This window comes from Priapulus caudatus, unplaced genomic scaffold (genome assembly GCF_000485595.1).
Source record: "Priapulus caudatus unplaced genomic scaffold, Priapulus_caudatus-5.0.1 Scaffold161, whole genome shotgun sequence".
NCBI classification, from domain to species: Eukaryota; Metazoa; Priapulida; class Priapulimorpha; order Priapulimorphida; family Priapulidae; genus Priapulus; species Priapulus caudatus.
The window spans coordinates 343,951-350,258 of NW_014577222.1; the positions used below are offsets into that span (position 1 = coordinate 343,951).

The 6,308-nt window shown below is 53.5% G+C and overlaps 1 protein-coding gene across 2 annotated transcripts in view; it reads left to right on the plus strand.

The window, feature by feature from the left end:
- Nucleotides 1-6,308, plus strand: part of LOC106806457 (prohormone-1-like) — a 17,628-nt gene that overhangs the window by 635 nt on the left and 10,685 nt on the right. The window lies entirely within an intron of this gene.

The window sequence follows — 6,308 nt, forward strand, 5'->3', positions numbered from 1 at the left end:
ACACACACACACACACACACACACACACACACACACACACACATATTCACACGCGCGAGTGTAGCGCCACCTATACACGCGCATATACGCTGCGGCGGCTCTCGCCGTTGCTCGCCCGGCAGGCATCATGGCGGAATTAGAACGCCCCGCCACACTGATTGAAAGCCGCACACAGCTTTGTCGCGCCACGCCAAAGCCCGGCACCTGGGCGCACCTGATATTGCATTCTGTCGTGCTTTGTTATCGTCGCGTGCGCGGTTAAGCCGCTATAGTGCACTGGCGCCTTCATGATTGGCGGTTAGGATTAGGACGGAGGCTATTCTTGCTACCTTGACAGTGTGAAGCTCTACACCTATCAAGCGGCTGAGTCGAACACAACATGCAAAGTTAGCGGGTCAAACAGCGATGTACTCGGTATATGTATGCCTGTAGCTATGTCTATGCGACTCATAACATCGTGTAATGAATAGCGATGTATTTTATAGGTGCATATATCCAAAAGGGAAATGATTCTCAGTTGTCGACTATAGTGATATACGGGGTATGTGCATGTTTGTCGCTACTCGTCTGCTGCGGGCGTTAATTGCGACGCACTAATTGCAGTTGATATTTTCTGTACATAGAATATAACGCTTTTCATACAAAGCTGTGACGTCCTGTTGACGACATGTGTTCCACGGCGCACGTCGTCTCCTGAATGCCACGTGACGCTCCTCTGACCTCTGATCGCTGCGCATGCGCGCCTGCGGCTTCTTCTCTTCCGCTCAGTGCAGAAATTACGAGAGAAAAAAACTCATGAGAAGCGGGCAAGCGAGTTGACGCGAAGTCTGACGGTGTTTATCGGGCGACGGCAAATTGGGTCAATTATCATTAAATGTGAGACTAACATGAACGCATCGTTGCGATAAATTCGCAGGACGGTAACGCGCGCGTGCGTTTCTGGCTGTGCGTGATGGGGGAAAAACCACGCGCCGAGAGCGGTGTGTGTGTGTGTGTGGAGGGGGGGGGGTGTTTGTGTGTGTTGGTGTGAAAGAGAGAGATTGTGAGAGAGAGAGAGAGAATTAACGGTCGAACACGACCATTAGTTTCATTCATTCTTAGCGTCCATGCTGAGACGCATAAAACTTATAACAAAGGGAAAGAACGAATGAAAGAACCCGATGAATATCATTTACTTATTTCCTTTATCGCGCGCTTGTATACATCAAGGGCATTGATTGAAGGTGAATATCGGCTCGTCGTGGAATAAGAGAAGTACAGCAATCTTCACTGTTCCGCTAACTTACAATCAAGCTGTTCTTTATCAAAAGCCACTCACACGCACAGGAGAATTATCACTTACTAACTTTTGCCTTCTGAGATTTCAAAGAAAACGTGCAAGTAGGTTTTTTATCTGCAAACTCTTTTTGCAGACATATTGTTCCTTGTAGAATTAATTGACGTTTATTGTCTTTCAATCGACAGCTGCAAGCGAGAATGAACGCATGCGTGCGTGTGTATGTGCGCGCGTGTGTGTGTGTGCGTGCGTGCGCGTTTTGTGTATTTGAATGTATGTGCGATGTGTGTGCGCGCTTGCGCGCGTGTATGTTGCCGCACCGGCTCGACCTTGTGTAACGCTGAACCCGTCGGTACGCGGGCGCCGGCGCGCGCCGTCCGTGGCGCGGCGTCCGGGCGGCCGGTGGAACGTACTCCGCCCTTTTCTCGACCCCGATCTGGCTTCTGGAGAATGGAAGACCGTTCCGGTCAGGACCCACGCTCCTCTCCTCGGTTCTCCGACCCTCCGCCGCGCGCCGCGGCCAGCTTTCTCGACGCGAGCTCGTCCGTAGGCAGCGGGCTCCCGCCCCGGGCCGCCTTCTGGGCCCCACCGACGCCGCGTAGCTCAACGCGATCGCGGCGCGGCGCGCGCGCGGCACGTCCCCGGGGAGGCCCTTCGTACTCGTACGCACCAGGCGTGCGGCGGCATGGCGACGACGGCGCGCGCCGTGCGACAGCCCCCGCACGACCCCGTTCGTTGTTGACGGCGGCGGCAGCGCCCGACGGCTGCCGACGTGCGCCGACCGCGGCGCAGTCGCCGCCGCTGCCGGGTCGCCTCTGCGCCCGTGCCGAGCGACGAGGCGGCGGCGAGCATCGGTCGACGCTTCTCCGCCTGCCGGTGAACGAAGCTGAGCTCGCCCCCAGCTGCGTCGACCGTCGCGCTGCCGTAGTTGGATACGCGGGATGGCGGGGCAGGGGAGACGGCGTGACCCGCGCGCCGTGGCGCGAGCGGTGTCCACATACCCGGCCGAGCCTCGAGCTCCTGGCCTCAACGAGCGGCGGCGAACGTCAGCCGCTGGGGGCCTGTGTGGCGCGACGCACGCCCGTCGCCCGGCCGATGGCTTGTCCGCTCCGTCGAGCCGCCCGGCACTGAGCGCCTGGGCGCGTCCGGCGTGCAGCCGCCTCAGAGTATCCTTGGACGCGACCGCGACCAGCTGCGCCGACGGATCGGCGCCCCCTGCGAACTTCGTCTTCTTTCTACGTCCCTGCTCTCCGTCCGTCTCTCTCGGGCGGATTCTGGTCTTCTCTCCACCCCTGCTGCCGTTCTCATCCTCTCTTGCTACGGCGCTCTCGAGTTCGTTCATCGTCTGGCCCCGTCTTTTTCTCGTGACTGTTTGGTTCTGTGCTCTGTTCGCTCCTCCCTCTCTCCCTCTCTCTCCCCTCTGCTCTCTCTTTCTCTCTCTCGCCTCCCTCTCTACTCTTCCATCTCTCCTGCCCTCTCTCTCGTTTCTCTCTCCTGTCCTCTCTTGTCTGTCTGTTCGTGTCTGCTCTCTCCGCCGCTTCCTCTCTTTCTCTTTCTCTCTCGTTCTCTCTCTACCTCCTGCTCTCTCTCTTTTCTGGCTCCTCCTGATCGTTCGCTCTCCCCTAACTTCCAACCAGCCCACTTCATCCCTTTTCATCCCTGGTCCCTGGCCACGTGTCTCTTTCTCCTATTCGCACAGTCAGTCAACTAATGCGCATGAACTGCTCTTCCCCACTCGGTCGTCAGTCACCACTCTCTCTATATCGCGCTATTGCATACTCTTGTCGTTGCCATCTGTAGTCTCTCTACAACCTTTCCTCAGGCCTTTTGACAGCTCATGATTCGACATCTCCGTAATACTTCTCGATTCGCATGACAGCCGGAGCCACGCATAACGTGCGATACCCGTGCACAGTCCTTCTGCAGTACACTACTGACGAAATGCTCCGAAAACCGCTTGAGCCTGACGGTTGCTCGATTATATTGCGCGGCGCAACGCCTTACCACTTACGACGTTAGAGTCCGTCCCCATCCAGCCGACGCCGTCCCCACTAGCTGTCCTTTCCCTGTTATGCCCGGTGGTCGCTCTCACACGGGTTGCCGTAGGTGTGACAAGACGACTCACTAGTGTCAGTACTCCGCGTTACTGGGGATTCTCCTCCCGTTACCACGGCAGCGTTCATATCTGGACAATGCAACTTAAGTAAATGTGTTGGTTTTTTTGTACTATCCGACTGCCTCGTCTCACCACTCGTAAATGGTAAGTCTCTTTAATATCATCTGAATATCAATGGCAATTTAGTAGTGACAGTACTTATGTGAACAAACCTCGAGCGCAAAATTACAGATCGGCATCATCCCCCTGCCTGATCGGTGGTTTCACCCTGTGTACATTTCTCCAGGCATGTTCTGCCTTGTCATCTATGACAATACGACATCACGCAGGATCAATTACCGCTGTTTCCTATTGACACTGATTTGTTATAGGAAGATTCTTCCTGGCGAATATTGCGAGTCAACTTCCGTCTTCCGCCTTTACAGCTGAAATTCCGGTGCTTGCCGTTCATAATATAGCGCTCCTAAACTCCTATGTATGCGCCACGCATACACAGTACAACTAATATTTGTTCATAGGAGAATCTTCCGTATGCGAGCAAATAGTGTCATAAAGCAGCAAGCGCCGTATATGCGTTGGACGACGGCATATGCTTCGTATTCGGCATAGATTGCCTAGCTCAAAACAGGCTGGTGCATTCCCGCGATCCCCCCGCAATCCCACTTGTGCACGCCCACTGCTCCTCTTCATTTCCCGCAATGCATCTGGTATTCAGCCGTCGCGTCTGTGCCGGCGGCAACGTCACTACTCGCCAAACACGGCGAATCCTTAGCTCGCGCCGCCTAATGAAAAGTTGGATAACATCATTGCTGGCGCGCACTATTTTCGCATTTTCGCCCCGCGTTTCACTTGATTAGCGCTTCGGGGACACACGCCCGCTGTTATATGCACCAGTGCTTGGAGACTGAGACGTCGTCCTTCCCAATTACGTGGCCCATCTAATGCGGTTGTCAACTCTAAGTGAGCAGGCCGTACATCGCAGCACGGCAGCTTCGTCGCCGAGTTTCCTCCGCGGCGGACAACGAATGCCATTACAGGTCGTCGGCACGCGCTCGCTGGTGGGGCGAAGAAGCGTGACTCGCAGTTCCCCAGAAACTCGCGCTGCTCGGCTAATCGATACTCCTTGCCACGCCCGGCCCGCGACCTCGTCATCGCTCCGTGGCTGTGGGCGTGGCGGGGCGTTCATTATAACTCATAAATCCGGTCAGTCCGTTGGGCTTCGTTTACAAACCGGCTATTCAATTAACCGCCGAATCACTCGCACGATGACGAGGCTTCTGTTGATACTGATTTCTTTAATAGCTCGGCGTGTACCACACGTCGCCGACGCCGCGCATTGCCGTCGTCGCACGCGTGCCCACTTCTGCTCGTCCGCGCTGGGTCACTGCCGCGTTGGCCCCCGACCGTGCGCGACGTCGGGCTCTCGGAAGATCAGACGCCTGCACAGACTCGTGCGGAGGCGGACGACCGCACGCGCCCGCAGGGCGCGCCGATCGCCGATCCCTCATTTCTGTGGCTGCCTTAAAAAATCTCCTAACAGCGTACTAGGGCGGCCCGCCCACCTAGCGCTATTAAGCAAGCGTGAGATGAGTGGGTTCTTTTAGAAACTCATGTATACTCGATTATACACAATTGTTCGTTTATTTAAGACTCACTTCATATATTATATATATATATATCATTATCATACTATATAGTTAGTAATATATGCACCCACACGTACTTTGGCTTCCGCCCACTACTTCGCTAGCCAACTAGACTCGTACACATCTTGCGCAATCTATAACAACGAGAGTGAGCCCGTGAGCGTGTTGGATTTAAGGGAATGTTGTGCGTTGTTCGTCGACAAACACTTGTTCGCCGACAGATACGTTAACGTCACCTTCGTGCTAATCGGGAGACGGATATACTATACGGCTGCAGCTTACCAATTACGGTGTCTTTGGCCCCATCTACTGGTCAAATCGCTCGCGGACGAAAAAGTTCGTCGACGCGCCGCCAGATCTGGCACCCATTCCTTGCGTACCGCCTCCTCCGCAACACCGCTTCACCTACGCCGGCCTCCAACACTCCTCATATATATATATATATTAAAATTATATATATATATGATTATATCATCCTGGCATATACATGTAGACAAGTGGTATTACATCGGGGCGTAGCTGCTATACTCAATCTCAGTGCGCTCGGAGTTGTCAACTATGTGTGGTGTCGTGCAGCTGTGGTACGCAGTGTGTGCGTGCAGGGACGTCTATGTGTGTGTGTGGGGAGGCGGTGCGGCTGGGCGGCGGGCGAGACCTGCCCAGGGCTGCAGCGGCGAGGCGATGCGTACACGTACTCGGGCCACCGGTCCCGGGCGCTATGACGCGCACCAGGTGCCGTTGTGTGGTGCGTCGCGTGCCGCTGCGTGCGTGTTAGTGTACTAAGCCGATGGCATGTTGCGATAACGAGGCAGATTCAAAACTCTACACGGCACCGCGGAGTCACAGAACGCCGTCACTTCACTTAAATTCCAACGCAGCGAGCCGTGAAGTAGCAACTACAGCGCGAGCTTACGCACTTGCTGAACGCCCACGGGCAAATACATTCTAAATAGGTCGCGCCACCGCTATTCCATCACACATGATTACACATGCGAAGTTGATGTATTACGTATATATAAATATATATATATATATATTATATTTATATATAATATATATATATATATATATGTGATATATATATATGTATATATATATATATATATAATATATATATATATATACATGTGAAAATTAATGTCGAAAAATAGAATAGGGTGTTAAATTTTAACATAAAATATTTAATCAAAAACACCCTATTCTATTTTTCTACATTTATTTTCATGACGGGTTCGTCACCCACGGCTGGCTGTTCATGTGTTATTGCATT